The following is a 20617-nucleotide window of genomic DNA, read 5'->3' as shown; positions in this document are numbered from 1 at the left end:
AATTTAACTTCTTCCTTTCCAATTTGTATCCCTTAATCTCCTTCAATTGTCTTATTGTTCTAGCAAGGACTTCCAGAACTATGTTGAAGAGATATGGAAAAAGTGGGCAGCCTTGCCTTGTCCCTGATTTCAGTGGGATTGCTTTAATTTTCTCTCCGTTTAGTTTGATGTTGGCTATAGGCTAAGCAGAGAATTCTCGATAGAGGAATATCAAATGGCAGAGAAACACTTAAAGAATGTTCAACGTCCTTAGCCATCAGGGAAATGCAAATCAAAACGACCCTGAGATTTCAATTTATACCCACCAGAATGGCCAAGATCAAAACCTCAAGTGACAACACATGCTGGAGAGGTTGTGAAGAAAGGGGAACCCTCCTCCACTGCTGATGGAAATGTAAATTGTTACAACCACTCTGGAAATCAGTCTGGTGCTTTCTCAGACAACAAGGAATAGCACTTCCTCAAGATCCAGCCATACCACTCCTAAGTATATATCCAAAAGGGGCTCAAGTACCCAATAAGGACATTTGCTCAACCATGTTTGTTGTAGCTTTATTTGTAATAGCCAGAAGCTAGAAACAGCCCAGATGCCCCTAAACTGAGGAATGGATACAGAAATTGTGGTACATCTACACAATGGAATGTTACTCAGCAATGAAAAACAAGGAAATCATGAAATTTGCAGGTAAATGGTGGGATCTGGAAAGGAAAATCCTGACTGGGCTGTCCCAGAAGCAGAAGGACACACACAGTATACACTCACTCATATAGATATATAATATAGGATAAACCTACTAAAATCTATACACCTAAAGAAACCAATCAAGAGGGATGACTCTGGCTAAAATGCTCAATCCCTACCCCAAAAAGCAAAAAGGATGGACACCAGAAGAAAAAGAAAACAGGAATCAAGTTAGGAGCCTTCCACAGAGTGCCTCTGAAAGTCTCTGCCCTGCAGACTATCAAAGCAGATGTTGAGACTTATGGCCAAACTTTGGGCAGAATGCAGGGAATCTTGTGAAAGAAGTGGGAAAAAATAGTAAGATCTGGAGAGGACAGGAGGTCCACAAGGAGAGCAACAGAACCAAAAAAAAATTGAGCACAGGGGTCTTTCCTGAGACTCATACTCCAACCAAGTACCATGCATGGAGATAACCTAGAACTCCTGCACAGATGTAGCCCATGGCAGTCCAAGTGGGTTCCATAGTAATGGGAACAGGGACTGCTTCTGACATGAACTAATTAGCCTGCTTTTTGATCACTTCCCCCTGAGGGGGGAGCAGCCTTACCAGGTCACAGAGGAAGACAATGTAGCCACTCCTGATGAGACCCTACAGACTAGGATCAGAAGGAAGAAAAAGACCCCCACACACACCAGTAGACTTGGGGAGGGGAGTGTGTGGAGAAGGGGGAGGAGGGAGGGAACTAGAGGGGGATACAAAGTAAATAAAGTATAATTAAAAAGAATTATAGGAGAAGTCTAAGTGAATTTAAAATGTTTTTAATAAAATGACTCAAGTAAATATGAAAGATTAAAAAATGCTCTAAATGGGTTGGGAATGAAACTAGAAGAGTATACTTGCTTGACTTTTGCTGTAGATTTGAATTGATAATGCATGTAAAATTTGAAGGCAAAACTTGGAGATCAACTTCAGAGTACAAAATTGAATTGGAGAACCTTCATTACTCAAGAAAGGAGACTTGATTTTAAACAAACTGAAACAATTGCACTCACTTTTTTTGTGCACATTTTGGACAGAATTTAAAGGGTAGGATGTGACTACTACAAAGAACCTCCATTTCCTTTTTACATCTGTGTTAATGCCCTGTTTGCTTTTAGTTCAGAAATGTAGTTAAGATAGTAGAATTCTTTTTAATTTCTTCTATGAAACTAGGGGGATGGTTTTACAACTACAGTGTCCATCTTTCAGACTGAACTTTTGATGCTTTTTTCAGAAAGTCAACGCAAAGAAACAAAACTGTTTTTTGTTTGTTTGTTTGTTTGTTTGTTTTTGTATTTTCCCATTGGTTACCCTTTTAGAAATAAAAATTTAAAAGCAATTGTTTAAAAATTTTGGAGACCCCAGCCATGATTTAAAAAAAAAAGTAACCAATAAATAAAGCCACTGCCTTACAAAAAAACAAAACAAAACTAAAAAAAATTAGTTTCAAAATTTGACTTGCCTACAGAAAGTGTAGGAATAAAGATGGAGCAGAGATTGAGGGTGCTGTGCCCAGATTGAGGAGACCTCAAAAATCCACCAGGAAGCTGATTCTGATGCAAACATAGGAGGGTTATTTTACTCAAGCTCCAGGAGGGACCCACAACCATCACCATCACAGAAGCAGCTGCAGCAGATTAGGATTAATAGCAACTGAGCTCCAAATCAGCAGGGTTTTTACTGGGATTACAGCAAAGTTCAGGGAATTCCAGCTTGTCAGTTCTATGATTGATACTTACTAAATATCAGGTGATAAAATTCGATTGATTGTGTCCTGCAGGTCAAATTGTAATTGTTTTACTCAACCGTTTGGAAAGAACATTTGGGTAAACTCCAGGTGTTCACTGATTACCCTTGGTGAGGGTTGATGGTAAAATATTACCAGAGTTGAGTGGTTAAAGCATATTTTTGTGGATTTTTCTCCATTTTTGAAACTGGAGTTCATGCCCAGGGCGTTTATCTTTAAGAAGGAGTTTCTTTTTCAGAAATGGGGTTACACAGACCTCACAAGGGAATGGAAAACCAATGACTAGCCCAATTTGGGAACCATCCTATGGGAGAGAGCCAAACACTGACACTATGAATGATACTCTGCTATGCTTGCAGACAGGGCCTTAGCATAACTGTCTTCTGGGAGGCTTCATCCAGCAGCTGAAGGAAACAGATGCAGAGTTCCACAACCAAATAATAGGCCAAGTCAAGGAGTTTTGTGGAAGACTGACAAGAAGGATAGAGGGGAGCCTGAGGCATCAAAAAGACACTACAAAAAGACTTACAGAGGAAAATAACGTGGGTCTATGGGAACTCACAGAGGCTGAATCACCAACAAAAGAGCATGCACTGGCTGGACCTAGATCTCCTACACTTATGTAGCAGATGTGCAGCTTGGTGAACATGTGGGTCCCCTACCAATGGGAGAAGGGGCTGTCTCCACTCTTGTGCCCGCCTCTAGATCCCTCCCCAGTGGGAGAGGATTCAATTAGCCCTGCTGTGATTTGAGGTATAATCATGGGTTTGGTACCCCTTAGGTGACTCCCTTCTCTGAGAAGAAGGGGACTTGGGAATGGGAGGAGAGGAGAAAGAAGAGGCAGGGATCAGGCGGTAAATAATTAAATAATTAAAAAAAAGACTACGGTGGTTCATGAGTTCATGTCAAATTTAGTATGACTTGATTTTATAGTCCTTAAGCAAGATAAGAAATCAAAAAGAAAGAAAGAAAGAAAGAAAGAAAGAAAGAAAGAAAGAAAGAAAGAAAGAAAGAAAAAAGAAAGCGTGAAATGTTCCAGAGACTTCAAAAACTACATAGGAAACTTCCTGTAGGCTAAAAACAGTTCTACCAAATGATCTAGAAATTGAACTAAGTTTTTGCTCAGCTGATTTGGAAACTGAAATCAACACAAAATCCTTCATTTTAGCAGTCTTCTCCATAATTTACAAAAGCAAGAATCCATAAGTTTTTCTTCATGAGCTAACTGGATTTCATAGTCGTCATTGGCATACAGCAGAAGATATTCCATGATGAAAAGAATAACATGTAAAGTCAGGGAAGAACGGAGGCACCTACAGTTTCTTGTTTTTTTCCTGAAGTGGCTAAATGCTGTATGCCATCAGCTATGCAAAGCTCACAGAAGACAAAATTACCAAAAACTCTCAGTCTCAATTTTGAGAGCTTTGGTTTAAGGAAGGGCAAGTCAAAATCAAGCTTATTTTAGGAAAAGAAATGATTCTGGAAGGTATTACAATAGTGTGTAACTGCTGGTCAGCCCTTGCCCGTCTGCCAAAACCTATCATACTTTAGCAGCACAAGTGTTACTGTTAGTGTTCAAAACATTTTAAAAATATGATTTACTAGGACAGAGGGTACCAGTAAGGACTTCAGATTGTTACAAGAAACTATAACTGTATTATGAATAAACGAAACAAGCACCGAGAGGGTGATAACATGGCCATGACCTGAGCAATGTTTGAAATGAACAATCCGTAAGATAAAAGGGAAAAGAAATTGCACAAAACTCTATTCAAGACAATAAAGATTTTCTTTTTTCCTTGGGCTTTCAGGTTAATAGTGTGGATATTGCTGCATTTGTGTTCTGGAACTGACCAGCATTTTTTCTTTCAAGAGAAAAATTTTACACACAGGTAATGGAGCATCCTACAAAATATATGGCAGGTGTCACTTGAAAGTGTTGAGGTCATCAAAATAAGGAAAGTATGACAAATTGCCATAGCCAAAAATAGGCTGAAGAATCAAAACGAACAAATAAAACTATGGACTGGATGGAATCGTCAAAGCCAGAATAAGACTTATGGTAAAAACTATGGAAATCTGAGCAAATTATAGCTATGCAATGTGGCTTCATTAGTCATTAAGAAATGTAACAAGCAGATGCAAAAACAAGAGGAAATTGAGTGTGGCATGCTATGAAACTCTCTTTACTGTTTCTTAATTATTCTAAATTATTATAAAAATGAATATTTTAATATAAAAATAAAAGGCTTAAAGAGTTTAGTGACTGTAGAAGGAATGCCTCATGGGAGGTATGCTAGTGGCAAAGACAGAAGCCAAAGGCAGTCCTGCTGTCACTTGGACACTTTTTGTTTTTATTTTAATGCTGTTTTCTTTCCACTGTATGATCTTAGCTTCTTTTTCAAAAACCAGGTGTCCATAGGCGCTTGGGTTTAATAGAGGAAAAAAGACTGGAGGCTACCACAGATGTCCTCTAAAGACTCCATCCAACAGGGGATTGAAGCAGATTCAGAGACTTTGGCCAAACTTTGGACAGCACACAGAGAATCTTATAGAAGAAGGGGGGTATAGAAGGACCCAGAGAGGACAGAAGCCACACAAGGAGACCAACAAAGCCAATAAAAGCTGGGCCCAAGGTCGACTTCAGAGACTTCAGATGCATCAGTAAAAGATCATTCATAGAGAAGACCTAGACCCCCTGCTCACATGTAGCCCAGAGAGAGCCCAGTTTCCATGTGGGTACCTTAGTAAGGTGATGAGAGATAGTCTCTGACATGAACTTGGTTTCCTGCTTCTTGACCACTTCTTCCTGGTGGGGGGGATCTAGACTGCCCACAGAAGAAGAGGATCCAAGCAGTCCTGATGGGAACTGATAAGCTAGGGTCAGACAGTAAAGCAGGAGGACTTACCCTATCAGTGGACTAGGGAAGAGGGATAGGGGAGGAAGAGGGAGGAAGGTGGAAACCAGGAAGATGTGGAAGGGGGCTTGGTAGGGTCTATCAGATGCTTTCTGCAGTAGACTCCTGTCATACGTCCAATGCACATCTCATTTGTCTTTCTAAGTGAGGATTGATCATCTTACCTCGTGTCTGCTTTCTTGTTTATCTTCTTTAGATGTATACACTTCATTATGTTTATCATATCTTGTAGGTCTATATAAGCGAGTATATACCATGTTTGTCAAACAGAGAATTCTCCATAGAGGAATATCGAATGGCAGAGAAACACTTAAAGAAATGCTCAACCTCATTAGCCATTAGGGAAATGCAAATCAAAACGACCCTGAGATTTCACCTTATACCCATCAGAATGGCCAAGATGAAAAACTCAAGGGACAACACATGCTGGAGAGGTTGTGAAGAAAGGGAACCCTCCTCCGTTGCTGGTGGGAATGCAAACTGGTACAACCATTTTGGAAGTCAATCTGGCGCTTACTCAGACAATTAAGAATAACGCTTCTTCAAGACCCAGCTATCGCACTGCGAGGTATATACCCAAAATTTGCTCAAATACACAACAAGGACGTTTGCTCAACTATGTTTGTAGCAGCTTTATTCGTAATAGCCAGAACCTGGAAACAACTCAGATGTCCATCAACGGAGGAATGGATACAGAAATTGTGGTATTTTTTACACAATGGAATACTACTCAGCAATCAAAAATGAGGAAATCATGAAATTTGCAGGCAAATGGTGGGATCTAGAAAAGATCATTCTGAGTAAAGTATCCCAGAAGGAGAAATACAGATATCTTCTAAGTAGAGTTTTTGATATTGGCATTTAAAAATTTAGTTCAGAATAATAAAACCCTCATGTTCAGATACTTGTGTAATTTTTAAAAGTTAATGACTGAAGACACTGTGTATTCTTTCACATTACATTAGAAGAATACAGAAGATTTATGTGAGCTTTCAATATCTTTGATTAGTGTAAACTGTGCAGAGAACTATACCAGTAGTAAAGCAAATCACCATGCAAAATATTGATCAACAGTTTTAGAAATGAAAAGGAGAAGCTTAAACAGGTTTCCTGAGTTAAACAGACTCTAGTGAGATATTGAAAATACTTAAGCAGTTGTGTCCCTTTCAGAGTGGATGAAAGCACAATCACACTCATGCTTAAGGAATGTCAATAACTGTCATCATATTGATTGATACAAACACTTCTTAATTGCTTATCAATTTGGGACAAGTACAACAAACAGTTTCCAAGATGAATTAGAAATTTCTGGAGATTATTCAATACTTCATTGCTTACAATCCGTCAGGATTAGCATTGATTTAATCCTTTAAAAATTATCATCATCTCAGTAGAACTCACTCTGTTCCTTTCTAAAATGTTATGTGAGTTGCAGTAAATTAATTAGAATCTTTTCAGCTCACGACAGAAAAGTTATTTCTTTATGTTATTATACTTATTTGCAAGCTTCTCGAAGAAAAACATCCAATACTTTCAATACAGAAATTGAACAGGCTACTCGATTTTTATTGTTTCAAGGAGAAGAGTCTAGGCAGGCTTCCCAATTTTAAGCATACAAAATCATCATAAAGATATACATACGCTCATTCTGTGGAACCTACCAATGTATATGAAGGGCTTTAAGTTGGTAACTAGGAAAGCAGTTAATGCTAATTCTAAACTATATAAACATAAAAATAGAAAAGATCACCCTGAGTGACATATCCCAGAAGCAGAAAGACCATATGATATATACTCACTTATAATTGGATATTAAAAGACACTACCCAGCAGTTTATTGAAGCAGATGCTGAGACTCATAGCCAAACTTTGGGTAGAGTTCAGGGAATCTTATGAAAGAAGGGGGAGATAAAAAGACTAGAAGGGGGCAGGCACTCCACAAGGAGAGCAACAGAATCCAACACTCGGGGTAGAGGGGTCTTTCTGAGACTGATACTCCAACGGAAGACCACTCATGGAAATAACCTAGAATCCCTGCACAAATGTAGCCCATGGCAGCTCAGTCTCCAAGTGAGTTTCCTAGTAAGGGGAAAAGGGACTGTCTCTGACATGAACTCAGTGGCTGGCTCTTTAATCACTTCCACCTAAGGAGGGCTCAGACTTACCAGGCAACAGAGGAAGACAATGCAGCCAGTCCTGATGAGGCTAGAGTCAGATGGAAGGGGAGGAGGACCTATACTATCATTGCACTAGAGAGAGGCATAGAGGAAGAGGCATGGAAGGTGGGATTGGGAGGGCAGAAGGGAGGGGGCTACAGCTGGGATACAAAGTGAATAAAATGTAATAAAAATAAATTGAAAAAAGAATAAGAATGAATTTCTATTAGAAAATACAATTAATTTACTGTTAACAATGCCTATTTTCTAAGAACATAGAGAAATATATTATCTCCTCTTATTTTTTTTTAGCCCAAACTGACAAATTTTATGGGCAGTAATTACATAAACTTTAGAAAAACATTGTCTATGCAGTTTCTATTTAAAATTGATAGAGTATATATTTTATCATGTTATATTTTATATTCTATTTTATTATTATACAATAAACATTATACATTATATATGTATATATAATATATTATTAGATACAGTATATTAGATATTATGTAATATAATTATATATTACATATTATATAATATATTACATATAATATATTATATATAATTATAAAATTATATGTAATTTATCTTATAATATATTATATATAATATTATATTACATATATAATATAATTATATTATTATATAATTATAATGTATAATGATATGATATGATATAATATAATATACTTGTTTATATATTACATGTTTATACTTATTTGCTATAATATAAAAATACTATAATATATGAATATATTTATATTATATATATGTATTCATATTATATAATATATTCATTTTAATATAATATAATAAATGCAATATATTATATAGTACAAATATTGATATAAAACCTAAAGCAATTCATCTACCTGAAGAAGAAATATAGACAAATAAATTGATTTATAGATCTGACTGATTCTGAGCTTCAAAGAAATAAGGGGAAATCACTCTGATAAAGTTCTGGAACCATTTGTAATAATGTAGAGGATTTGTGAAGTTGGTAAGAGTCCATGCTGTAGATGAGAATTGAAATTTATTTATATATTAGATGTTTAAATATTCTCACAGAATAACAGCTTTGTATGTGTTTATAAACAATAGTAATCCTTCCTTACAGGTCTGAATGAATGTTTCTACCTCATATGTCAAATTTATTAAAATATATTGACTTAGGAAGATAAAGAAAAAAATAGTTGTAGATTAATCCAGCCTACTGGTACATCCAGGGGAGAAAGGCATTCATGCTTTTATCTAACCCAGAATCATTTATATTGGATATATCTGTGAACGAATTGTGAGTCAAGATGCTTTAGAATATACAGCAGATGTCAAGTCATAAGCCTGCATGTCAGCGGGCTCATAGTTGTGTTTACCATGTCAGATTTTAGGTATTAATCAATATGTCTTATGATACTCATAGAAAAAGTAAAAATAAGAAGCAGCATAAAACTAACAATATAAACTGAAAATTATTAAATTCAATTTGATGACTAAATGCCTGAGAAATAAAAGTAAATTCTAAGATAGAAATAAAGTAGCAAATAGACAGTATTGATACCAGAAATTTTGGGGACTTCTCCCAGACTCACCTGAATTACTGGAGGGATCAGGGTCCTTTTTGGGGTTCTTAGTCTTGATAATAAAATAATTTAAGAATGGACTCTAAAGGAATTTCATGAACAATTTTATTAGAGTTTAAAATTCTTCACTGCAACAAATTATAAATTTCTACATCTTTCAGAAGATAAAGAAAGAGAAGAAAGAAAATAAGCTGTGTCATTTTAATTAAGCCAGCATGAAGTGCAAGGTCATGTCAAGGCAGAGAAGTAGCCTTAAAGTAGGTAACTCTACAGGACAGAATAAATCAAAATACCAAAGAAGTCACACTTAGGCTCTATCTAGTATCTAAAACACAAAGACAAGAAAGAATCATGTATTTTGAATTATGACTCAGAAGGGCCAACAAAACCTATACAATTTCATCTCCTCTGAAGATGAAGATTCTAAAAAAGAGAAGTTTATTGGCTTGTTGAAAGGATAATTATCCCTCCTTTCTCTTTAGCTTGGCCTCCAGTAAACAGTACCTTCATGAGAAGAGGCCATTAGGCACATGAGTGATAAGCCCAACTGAATTAACTCTTCAATGATTTTGGTAGATTACTATGCTAGTTCTCTTTGAGGTCAGAAAAATTGTTTGTTTGTTTGTTTGTTTGTTTGTTTTAAATGGGCCCCTCTAGAACCCTGATCAAGGTTACTATATCATTATTGGATACCATTGCTGGTAGCATAGTCATAACACTCCCTTATGAAAACTAAAAGCAATTAAAAAATACAGTTAACATTTCTTAATAATGAAACCAGGAGCTAAATAAACAAAAATATTTTTGCCATATGGGAAGAAAGCTATACCCATTTCTGTCAAACATAATAGTCTTTAAAATTAATGTATTAGATTTTTAACTTTTTTGTACCACTTTATAAGACTCTTTCTATTCTTATTTTATCATTTCAGATTTCTCCACACTGAGAGCATTATTATGGAACTCACTCTGTTTGTATAACATAATCAACAGGATGAGCAATTTGGTTAAACTTTTCAACTCTTCAGTTTTCCTCATTAGATTATAAACATTTTAAAGATTGTTATACTTGACGGGTGACTCTAGAGAACATCAAAACACAAAACCACAAGCTCCCAACAAGTATTTTTTGAATCACATTAACTATTGCTGTGGATTATTCACTATTTATTTTCTTCAGTTTATGTCTCAAAATTTTTTAGCTTACTTTACTTTTATTTATATCAGCCATAAGATATTTCACTGACACATTGGAGACGACCTACCCATCATTTTTAGATGCACCTTTCTGATACCATCTTAACTAAACACTGAGAATGGTTTGAAATAAAAGTATGCATAAACTATCCTGTGGTAATAAACTTGCTGTTTACTTGAAACGATAATTTCATGATGAAACCTAATTGTTTTCTAAGCAAGATTGCAAATTTCTATGCAAACTTGTTCATCTTTCTCAAATAAGATAAACTCTGGAGGTTTGTGTAATTTAATTTTATTAAGATTGAATACTTTTAATCATGCATGTAATGTTAATTGCTATCTGAAAATTAGAGGATGTATATTAGAGTCATGCCAGAGGTTAATACAGAAGCTAGCTCTAAAGTCCCTGGAAACCTTTATGCACAGATTCCAGCAAGCACACTTAAACAACACCCAAGCACACAAAGCTTTGACTTCTGAAGAAAAAAATTCTGTTCTACTACTTATATTTCAGAAAAATAATACAAAATTGTAGCTGAATAGTTTCCCTGGCATTCTACTGGAATGTTTTTCTTTGTTTGTTATAAAATTCTTAGAATAAAGGTTTCAAAGATTCAAATCAATACATACTGAGTTTCATATAGACAAAGTGACATTTGCTTTCTTAATAAATCATCTACTCTTTGGCTTTTTTAGTGGAGTATAGATTTTGAATATTTTATGTGTATACTAAGAGGAAGAGAAAATGTAAGTTTGATGCTCAGTATTCTGAGGATGTGTTTCACTGGACAATGTAGGTTCTCTGCATTTTGTTTTATATGCCATTTCCTCTATCTGAACTGACAACTCATCCCATCTTTTTGCTCATCACTCTTTTTGTTCCAAATCCCTACTTACACCTAAAATGTGAGCTCATACATTTGTTATTCATGTGCTAAGCCAATGATCTACATTGAGTTAATTATACATTTTATGGTGTGTTGGTCTCAGTATTCTTCTCCATAGGGATATTGCCCTGCCTGGCAGCCTCTGATTATTTTTGTACATCGACAATGGCTGCTGTTGATTGCATAGAATATAACTTATTTTCGTCAGTTTTTACACACTCAAACATTTCTGTTGACTGATACATTTCCTTTACTTTAGACTCCTTTTCACACAGGTGCCACACCTTTAGGGTACTGACATAATATAAGCTTATTCCTTCTATTTTCTAACAGCTGCAGACGTTTTATACTCCGGTGTTTTCAGTAGCCAGCAGAAAAGATTGGTCTCTTTCATTGTATATTCATTCATTATTGAGAGAGCCTAACATGAAATTGGTCAGCAAAATAAAAGCAGCCAGTTAAATAGTATATAGATAATCTTATTAAAACATTGGTTTTCATAAAAGGAATTTGTGAAAAATAAAATTTTAGTGTGGTGGTAGGGTGGGGTTAAGCTGGGTACCCTGAAGTCTCCTAAACCCGCACACCTACAGATACTTGATCTTCACAAAGATGCCAAAACCATACAATGGGAAAAAAGATAGCATCTTCAACAAATAGGGCTGGTCCAACTGGATGTCTACATGAAGAAAAATGCAAATAGATCCATACTTATTACCCTGCACAAAACTAAAGTCTAAGTGGATCAAAGACCTCAACATAAAGCCAGACACATTAAATCGGCTAGAAAAAAAAGTGGGGAACACCCTAGAACTCATAGGTATAGGAGAAAACTTCCTGAACAGAACACCAACAGCACTAAAACTGTTAGAAGAAAAAGTGGGGAAGAGCTTTGACCTTATTTGCACAGGAGACAACAGCACAGGCTCTAAGATCAACAATCAATAAATGGGACCCCATGAAAATGAAAACTTCTGTAAAGCAAAGGACAAGAAATTAAACAGCAACAGATAAAGTAATCCAATTAAAAAATAGGGTACAGAGCTAAACAGAGAATTCTGAGTAGAAGAATTTGAAATGGCAGAGAAACACTTAAAGAAATGTTCAACATCCTTGGTCATCAGGGAAATATAAATCAAAACGACCCTGAGATTTCACCTTACACCCATCAGAATGGCTAAGATTAAAAACTCAAGTGACAACACATGCTAGAGAGGATGTGGAGAAAGTGGAACCCTCCTCCATTGCTGGTACAAATGTAAACTTGTACAACCATTTTGGAAATCAATCTGGCTCTTTCTCGGAAAATTAGGAATAGTGCTACCTCAAGATCCAGCTGTACCACTCCTAGGCATATATCCAAAAGATGCTCAAGTATACAACAAAGACATTTGCTCAGCCATGTTTATAGCAACTTTATTCATAATAGCCAGAATCTGGAAACAACCCAGATGTCACTCAATGGACAAATGGATACAGAAATTGTGGTACATTTACACAATAGAATACTACTCAGCAATTAAAAACAAGGACATCATGAATTTTGCAGGCAAATGAATAGAACTAGATAAGATCATCTTGAGAGAGATATCCCAGAAAGACATACATGGTATATACTCACTTATAAGTGGATATTAGACAAATAAAATAGGATAAACATACTAAAATCCATACACCTAAAGAAGCTAAGTAAGAAGGAGGATCCTGGTTAAGATGATCAACCCTCATTCAGATAGTCAAATGGGATAGACATTGGAAGCAGTAGAAGAACAGGAATAGGACAGGAGCCTACCACAGAGGGCCTCTGAAAGACTCTACTGATCAGGGTATTGAAACAAATGCTGAGACTCATAGCCAAACTTTGGGTATAGTTCAGGGAATCTTATGAAAGAAGGGAGAGATAGAAAGACTAGAAGGGGGAAAGAAGTCCACAAGGAGAGCAACAGAACCAAAACATCTGGGCACAAGGGTCTTTTCTGAGACTGATATTCCAACCAAGGACCATGCATGGAGATAACCTAGAACCCCTACACAGATATAGCCCATGATATATCAGTCTCCAGTGGGTATCCTAGTAAGGGGAACACAGCCTGTCTTTGACATGAACTCAGTGGCTGGCTCTTTTATCACCTCCCCCTGAGGGGGGTCCATCCTTACCAGGCCACAGAGGATAACAATGTAGCCAGTCCTGATGAGTTCTGATAGACTAGGGTCAAGATAGAAGATTATGAGGACCTCCAGTATCAGTGGACTGGGTTAGGGCCTTGGAGAAGAGGGAGGGAGGGCCGGATTGGGAGGTCATGAGGGAGGGACCTATTTGGGGATACAAAGTGAATAAATTGTAATAAATAATAATATATTAAAAATTTAGTGTGATTCTTCTTAAGATGTGTTTTATTTTTAATGGTCTAATTTCATTTAATGTATATTGCTGTTCTTCTTCTATGTCTGTCTTGTGAGGGTGTCAGATTACCTAGAACTGGAATTACAGACAGCTATGAGATACCATGTATTTATTGGGAATTGAACTGAACCTGGATCCTTTGAAAGAATAGCAAGTGCTCTTAACTGTTGAGTCATCTCTCTAACACTATTATATTTTATTTTTTATTACAATCACAGACACACAGAGAGACACACACACAGACATACACACACATGTGTGTCTGTGTGAATGTATGTGAACATAAGTACAAGCTCCCACTAAGGCCAGTAGAGGGCCTCATGTCCCCTGTTACTGCATTTGTCTTTAGTTGTGAGATGTCTGATGTGAGTTCTAGGAAAGAAAGCAGGCTCTCTCTAAGAGTAGTAAGGCCTCTTAACCACTTAGCTATCTCCTCCTAATTATTATAATTTTTTACAGTATTTTAAACATATACAAATAAATTTACATTTAGTTTATTATTCCCAATTAAATTATATTCTATATGCTATTATATCATTAGACATCAAATACCCTTCTACACACACTTTTGTCTGACTTTATACATTATTGCAGTGATCTAGTATACAGTAACAAAACTGAAATTTGACAAAACCAATAAATGCCATTTTTGTACATTTAATGAGCATCTACTTATATTATAGATTATAATTTATATGGTAATGCTTGAAAGTTTGTTGAGACTCCAGCGATTACAGTCTTAAAAATTAATATTCATCTGGGAAAATCCCAAGTATTCAATGAAGCAATATATTCTGCATATTGAAAATTTAAAATGTTTACAGGCAAATGTTTAAGTAGTCATAATTCCCAACATAACTAATGAAATAGTTTTACTGAAACTAATAGCTCCTTGGGATTTTCATGGCTTCTATCAGAATAGGCACAATATTCCAAGAAAAGAATCTCATCATGTAACAAAAATACTGAAACAAAGTACTTATTCTATCTCCCTGTATCATCAGTCCCATTTGCAGCTGTCACATTTTACCAGGATGTCAACTTGTTTCCAAGCTTTCACCTCCACAGATTTGTAGGAGTGAATCATATTTATATAAAGGAAAAGTATCATAATACCAAAAAAGTATAGAAAACCTCATTTCAATTAAAACAACATTTAATTAGACCACATCTTTTTCAAGTACTTTTATATTTTTCATACTGACTGTTGCAAATTAATTGGACTTATATGCCTTCAATGTGAGGAAATGCCCAATCTATGTTTTTGTTTTGTTTTGTTTTTGTTTTTGTTTTTACGACAGATTAGATTCAAACTGTATGAAAAAAAACATAAAAGTTAACAAAGCTTGTGATTGGCTGGTAGACTTCCTCCTTTTGTTCCTCTCTATCAACCCCTATTTATGTGAAGAGTAGTTGACTGGCCTTTTGTTCTTTGTTTCTTTGATGAGTTTTTATAGACAGGAACATTCAATAATGTTCAAATGATGGTTCTCAAATTAATGAGTTCTATATCATGTGTTGAAACCTCAGCAAGTTATTGTGTGGATATTGACAAACTCATTCTGAAATGTATATAAATGAAGAAAAAATCTCTGAAAAAACAGCATAAGCTATTAGTATTTTAGTTTTATTGATGATTTTACATCTGATTGCATGAAAGCTGTTGATTTTCAGTTCTCTTGTAAGATGCCTTTCTAGTTGTGCTACATGTATTTTCATGGCCTCACAGATTCATTTAGGCAGCATTCCTGGTAGCTCTGTCTTTTAGAAGAGAAAGTAAAAAGCAAACAAAGAAACAAACAAAAAACCAATGAGTGATAAAAAGGTGAATACAAAAGTAGGGTGAAGGAGCAGAGAAAACCAACAAAGATATTCATTAATGACTCAAGATATTCTATTATTTTGTGTTTACCTAATTTAAATTATACACAGTACATATGACATATGGAACTTTTGTTTCAATTGTTGTTCAGGATAGTCCAAGGTACCCTTAAAACAATGTAAGCTATTGCTGTTGCCCTCGGTTGTCTCTCAGAGGATGAGGAAAATTGTTATTGTTCAAAACACCACACACAGGGCTTTGAAGATTTAAGTTAGATGTACTCTAAAAGCTTCCTTTCTGTGGTCTAGCTGTCATAGTACCAGAAAATACTCTGTAAGCTGCTACAGGAAGAAAGCAAGACTAATCCTATCCAGCTGTGATGACTGGATAGCAATGACAAACCCTGCAAGAGTTCTTTAAACCCCACACTCAAATCTTGGTTGTAACTAACAGATGTCAAATTGGACTTGAGGCCCACACTGTAGGAGAAAAATCTAGAAACCTAGCCTCTCTGGGACTAGTAAGGTCATAGATCTTAGAAGAGAACATATACCAGCATGTAACTAGACCTGTACATTCCTATTTTCTAAAACCTATCCTTATACACAAAGATAATTGCAGCTATCATCCCATCACCAAGGACACTCTTCTTTACAGCAAATGAAAACTACTACTGAAAACCACAACTGACATGATACCAAGATCAAGGGACTATGAGGGGCTTAGCCCCAATGAATTATTTGTCGTGTGGTTCCATTCCTATGCTCCTGGGTTATATATGAAAACAGTTTACCCAAGCCATGGGAACCAAGCCCACCAGCAGTACTCCTCTATTGCCTCTGTATCAGTCTCTGCCTCTAGGTTCCTACCCTATTTGAGTCCCTGTCCTGACTTCCTTCAATGATGAACAGCAATATGGAAGTGTAAATGGTAAATAAACCATTTCCTACTCAACTTAATTTTTGGTCATGGTGTTTCATTGCAACAATACAAATCTTGACTTCGGTGGCAAAGTGCTTATTGAATTTATAAATTTCAAAAAGTATTATTTAAAAAAATTACTATGATTAATTATTTTATTTTATTTTTTAATTTTACTTTTTCTTCACAATTTATTCATTGTATATCCCTACTGAAGTCCCCTCCCTCATCTCCTCCAGTCCCACCCTTCCTCCTTGTTCTTCTCATCCCCTTCCCCTAGTCCACTAAAAGGGGGAGTTCTCCATTATTGGCATGTACCCATAGCTTGTTAAGTCTCAACAGGACTGCCTGGATCCTTTTCCTCCATGGCTTGGCAAGGTTGCATCATCAGTGGCAAGTGATCTGAGAGCAGACAACTGAGTTCATGATAGAGGCAGCCCCTTCTCCACTCCCTCAGAGATCCACATGGAGACTGAGTTGCCAATAGGCCACATCTGAGCAATGGGTCTATGTCCTCTCCATGCATGGTCTTCTGTTGGAGCATTAGTCTCTGCAGGAGCCCCTGGACTCAGATCATTTAGGTTTGTTGGTCTCCTTGTGGGGCTCCTGTCTCCTCCATGTCCCTCTAATCCTACCTTTCTCTTCCTCCATACTATTCCCTGTGCTCTGCACAAAGTTATTGGTGCATCTTCAAAATGTAATACTACACAGCTATTAAAAAATTTAAGCCAGGCACAGTGGTGTATGCTTATAATCCTTGCACACAGGAAGGCAGAAGCACAGGCAGAGGCAGGTGGATCTCGGTGAGTTTGAGGCCTACCCAGTCTACAAAGCTAGTCCAGGACAGCCAAAGTTACACACACACACACACAAAAACTCTGTCTCAAAAATCAAAAGGAAAAAAAGGTTTAAAATGTATTTATTGTTTGGTGGGAGATAGAAAGACTTGGAGGGGACAGGAACTCCACAAAGAGAGCAACAGAACCAAATAATCTGGGCACAGGGTTCTTGTGTGAGACTGATACTTCAACCAAGAACCATGCATGGGCATAACATGGGACCCCTACACAGATGTAGCCCATGACAGCTCAGTGTCCAAGAGGATTCCCCAGTAATAGGAACAGGGAACATCTTTGACATGAACTCATGGGCCGGCTTTTTGATTGTCTCCACCTGAGGGGGGAGCAGCCTTACCAGTCCACAGAAGAAGACAGTGTAGCCAGTCCTGTTGGGACCTGATGGACTAGTCTCAGATGGAAGCAGAGGAGGACCTCCCCTATTATTGGACTGGGGCAGGGGCATAGGAGAAGAGGGAGGGATGATGGGGTTTGGAGGGGATGGGGAAGGGAGCTGCAGCTGGGATACAGAGTAAATAAACTGTAATTAATAAAATTAAAATTAAAATTAAAAAATAATTAATTTTTTAAAAAATTCACTTTAGAGCCTGGTTACAGCCCCCTCCCTCCGTTCTTCCAGTGCCACCCTCACAGTCCCTTTCCCCATTCCCACCTCCCATTCTTCTCAGAGAAGTGGAAGTCCCTAAGGTGTACCAACCCACCCTGGCACCTCAATCACAGCAGAACTAAGTGAATCCTCTCTCACTGAGGCCTGACAAGACAGCTCAGCTAGTGGAAAAGGATCCCCAGGCAGATTACAGAGCCAGAGACATTGCCCAGAACAATTGTTTGGGAACCCACATGAAAAGCAAGCTGCACAACTGCTGTGTAGGTGGCCTATGCCCAGCCCATGCATGCTCTTATCTCAGTGGCTCAATCTCTGAACTCTCATTGGCCCAGGGCAGTTTACTCTATAGGTCTTCTTGTGTTGTCCTTGACCCTTCTGGCTCCCTCAATCCTTCCTTCCACTCTTCCAGAAGACTCTCTGAGCTCTGCCTAGTGTTAGGCTGTGGATCTCTGCACGTTTCTATCATGTTTCTACCTTCAGCTGCTGGATGAAGCCTCTCAGAAGACAGATTTGCTAGGCTCCTGTCTGCAAGCATAGCAGAGTATCATTAATAGTGTCAGGGGTTGCTCTCTTCCGTGGGGTGATTCTCACTTTGGGCCAGTCATTAGTTGGCCATTTCCTTAAGCTCTGCTCCATCTTTATCACTACACTTTTGTAGGCAGACAAATTTGGGATCGAAAGTTTTATGAGTGGGTTGGTATCCCCTTTCCTCTGCTGGAAAACCCACCTGGACACAGGAGATGGTGACTTCAGACTCCATATGCCCTGCTGCTAAGGTTCTCATCTAGGGTCGTATCCAGAGACTTGCAGTCGCCTCCCTGTCCCACAGATGCCCCCTGCCAATTTCTGTTCTTTTTCCCAGCCCATCCACTCCCATTTTCCCCATACCTGAAACCCACCTCTGTCCCTCTCCTCAGTCTCTCTCCCATCCAGTTGTGTTCTCTTTCTGTTTTAGATGTTTATTTTATTTTCCCCTCTGAGTGAGATTAAAGTCTGTAAAGAAAGAAATGAAGAAGATATCAGAAAATAGAAAGCTATCCTATACTCATGGATCAGTAAGATTAACATAATAAAAATGGCCATTTTACCAAAAGCAGTCTACAGATTCGTTGCAATTCCCATCAAAATTCTAACACAATATTTTTATTTTTATTTTTTTTTAATTTTATTTTTTTATCAGTTACATTTTATTAACTCTGTATCCCAGCCGTGTCCTGATCCCTCATTCCCTCCCAGTCCCTCCCTCCCTCCCTCATCTACACCGTGCCCCTTGCCAAGTCCACTGATAGGGGGGACCTCCTCCCCATTCATCTGATCCTGTTCTATCAGGTATCTTCAGGACTGGCTGCAAAGCTCTCCTCTGTGGCCTAACAGGACTGCTCCTCCCTTGGGGGGTGGGGAGACCAAAGAGCCAGTCATTGAGATCCTGTTAGAAATAGTCCTTGTTCCCCTCACTATGGGAAACCAATTGGTTACTGAGCTACCACAGGCTACATCTGAACAGAGATTCTAGGTTATATCCATACATGGTCCTTGCTTGAATGTCAGTCTCAGAAAAGACCCTGTGCCCAGATATTTTTGGTCCTTGTGGAGCTCCTATCCTTCCCTCATCAGACTAACTCCCCTTCTTTCTTATGATTCACTGTACTCTGATAAAGGTTTGGCCATGAGTCTTTGCTTTGAAAACACTGCTAGTTAGTCTTTCAAATGCGCTCAGTAGACTCCTGTCATACGTTCAATGCACATCCCATCTGTCTTTCTAAACTAGGATTGATCATCTTACCCCATGTCCGCTCTCTTGATTATCTTTTTTAGGTGTACAGATTTCATTATGTTTATCATAAATTATAGGTCTATATAAGTGAGTATATACCATGTTTGTCTTTCTCCTTCTGGGATATTTCACCCAGGATGATCTTTTCTAGATCCCACCGTTTGCCTGCAAATTTCATGATTTCCTCCTTTTTGATTGCTGAGTAGTATTTCATTGTGTAAAAATACCACAATTTCTGTACCCATTCCTCCATTGATGGACATCTGGGTTGTTTCCAGGTTCTGGCTATTACAGATAATGCTGCTATAAACATGGTTGAGCAAATATCCCTTTTGTGTACTTCAGCAAACTTTGGGTATATACCTAGCAGTGGTATAGCTGGGTCTTGAGGAAGCACTATTCCTAATTGTCTTAGAAAGTGCCAGATAGATTTCCAGAGTGGTTGTACCAGTTTACATTCCCACCAGCAGTGGAGGAGGGTTCCCCTTTCTCCACAACCTCTCCAGCATGTGTTGTCCCTTGAGTTTTTCATCTTGGCCATTCTGATGGGTGTAAGATGATATCTCAGGGTCATTTTGATTTGCATTTCCTTGATGGCTAATGAGGATGAGCATTTCTTTAAGTGTTTCTCTGCCATTTGGTATTCCTCTGTCAAGAATTCTCTGTTTAGCTCTGTTCCCCATTTTTTAATTGGATTACTTGGTTTGTTGATTTTCTGCTTCTTTAGTTCTTTGTATATACTTGATATTAGTCCTCTGTCAGATAAAGGGTTAGTGAAGATTCTTTCCCAATCTGTAGGCAGTCGTTTTGTTTTGATGATAGTGTCCTTTGCTTTACAGAAGCTTTTCAGTTTCATGAGGTCCCATTTATTGATTGTTGCTCTTAGAGCCTGTGCTGTTGGTGTTCTGTTCAGGAAGTTGTCTCTTGTGCCAATGAGTTCTAGGCTGTTCCCCACTTTTTCTTCTAACAGATTTAGAGTATCTGGTTTTATGTTGAGGTCTTTGATCCACTTAAAC

The sequence above is a fragment of the Psammomys obesus genome, unplaced genomic scaffold (assembly GCF_907164565.1).
Source record: "Psammomys obesus unplaced genomic scaffold, mPsaObe1.curated_primary_1811, whole genome shotgun sequence".
NCBI classification, from domain to species: Eukaryota; Metazoa; Chordata; class Mammalia; order Rodentia; family Muridae; genus Psammomys; species Psammomys obesus.
The sequence above is the reverse complement of the archived record's forward strand: the minus strand, read 5'-3'. Positions refer to the sequence as shown.